We start from the raw sequence: 2,389 nt of genomic DNA on the forward strand, positions 1-2,389 counted from the left end.
GAAATATAAGAAAATTCACTTTTGCTAACAGGGTGGTAGACGGTTGGAACAAGTTAGGTGAGAAGGTGGTGGAGGCCAAGACCGTCAGTAGTTTCAAAGCGTTATATGACAAAGAGTGCTGGGAAGACGGGACACCACGAGCGTAGCTCTCATCCTGTAACTACACTTAGGTAATTACACACACACACACGCACACACACACACACACACACACGCACACACACACACACACACACACACACACACACACACACACACACACACACACTCACGCACATGAGTTCCTCAGAGTGAGGAGGGAAGCAGAGAGACAGTATGAAAATGACATTGCTAGTAAAGCTAAGACTCATCCAAAACTGCTCCTTTGCCACATCAGGAGGAAAACAGCAGTGAAGGAACAAGTGATGAAACTGAAAAAAGGCGAGAACACATACACAGAGAATAACAAGGAGGTGTGTGAGGAACTCAACAAGAGATTCCAGGAAGTCTTCCCAATAGAGCAAGGAGACGCACCTGTACTAAATGGGGGGGCGGCAAACCAAGATCTTTGAGGTATTTGAGATATTTGTAGGTACATGAGCTCACCTGTGATGAAGTCAAATAGGAATCTTTTGGAGCTGAATGCCAATAAAGGTAATTGGACCTGACAGAATCTCACCATAGATAATAAAAAAGGGTGCAGAAGAACTAAGTGTGCCACTCTCCATGGTATATATCAGGTCACTGGAAACAGTAGACCTACCGGAAAGCTGGAAGACAGCAAATGTAGCCAATATACAAAAAGTGTGACAGGCAAGAGGCACTGAACTACAGGCCAGTTTCCCTAGCTTGTATTCCATACAAGGTGATGGAGAAGATCGGGCGGAAAAGGCTCGTAGAACATCTGGAGGGAAATAGCTTTGTAGTACACCACCAGCATGGGTTCAGAGATGGTAAATCCCATGCCTGTGCCTGTGAGGCACTCACAGGCTTAATAGAATTCTATGACCAGACGTCAAAAATTAGGCAAGAAAGAGAATGGTGGGCAGGCTGCATTTTCTCAGACTGTCAGAAAGACTTTGACACAGTACCCCATAAAACGTTGTTACAAAGGTTGGAAAAACGGGTAGGAGTAACAGGTAAGGTGCTCCAGTAGATAAAGGAGAATCTAAGCAGCAATAAACAGCGAGTAACTGTGACAGGGGAGGCATCAGAGTGGCGAGATGTCACCAGAGGAGTCCCACAGGGCACTGTACTTGGACCCATCCTGTTTCTAATGTATGTATAATATATCTGAATTATGGTATTTGTGCTTGGGGTTCTACTACACAAAATCATCTACGTCCTCTAATTACTCAACACAAATCTGCTATTAGAACAATAAGAAACTCTGGCCCCAGACAGCACTCTGCCCCAGAATTTAAATCTTTGAATATGTTAGATATTAAATCTTTGCACATCCTCTTAAGTGTACTCTGTATATGCATTATATGTTGTTGAATATGACTGAAAGGGTAAGATTAATAATTCTAACACGAATCTTCTCAATATTTCTTACGTTTTTCTTCACTGTCGGGGGTAATTGAAAAATTAACTCTCCAAAGTTCATTTTTACATTTTTATTTATGTCTGACGCCTAGAAGCATTTCACAAGACTTCTCACATTCTCATAGACTGATTTTTATGTACTCCGTTTCATGCTTACGATTGTTTTTGGTTGAGGTGACAGGAAACAAATCATTGGGAAGAGACAGAACACGAAACAATGGGTATAAATGAGGAATGTAACCATGGGTATACATTTTATCTGTTAGCTTCTGAGCTGATTTGGGGTCTTGAAGTGGGTAGAATGTAATTATGTGATAATTGGCTGTTGATTGCTGGTTTTGACTTTTTGATGTGTAGGACCTCGCTGATGTTGAGCCCCCCTGTTATCATTGTATCTGTCGATAATTTCTGTGTTGCTTGTTAAGATTTCTCTGGTGATGGTCTGGTTATGTAAGGAGATTATGTGCTAATTGATGGAGCCCTGTTGTTTATGCATTGTTAATCACCTAGAAAAAGACGTTGTTGTTGTCTTGCCTATATACTGAGTTCTTTTGGGCTGACAGTCCCCAATTGGGCATTTAAAGGCATAGACGACGTTGGTTTCTTTCAAGGCGTTCTGTTTTGTGTCTGGAGAGTTCTTCATGAGTAGGTTGGCCGTTTTCTTGTTTTTGTAGTAAATTGTTAATTGTATCTTCTGATTTGTGTCTGTGGGAATAACGTTCCTAGTAATAATATCTTTCAGGACACTTTCCTCCATTTGTGAGCCGTTGAAAAGAAGTTCCTGTAAAACAGTCTAATAGGGGGTACAGGTGTTGTGTTAGTTGACTCTTTAGAGGTTGCATGGCGTTTCATCTTTCTTTTT

The sequence above is a fragment of the Procambarus clarkii genome, chromosome 18 (genome assembly GCF_040958095.1).
Source record: "Procambarus clarkii isolate CNS0578487 chromosome 18, FALCON_Pclarkii_2.0, whole genome shotgun sequence".
Taxonomy (NCBI): Eukaryota; Metazoa; Arthropoda; class Malacostraca; order Decapoda; family Cambaridae; genus Procambarus; species Procambarus clarkii.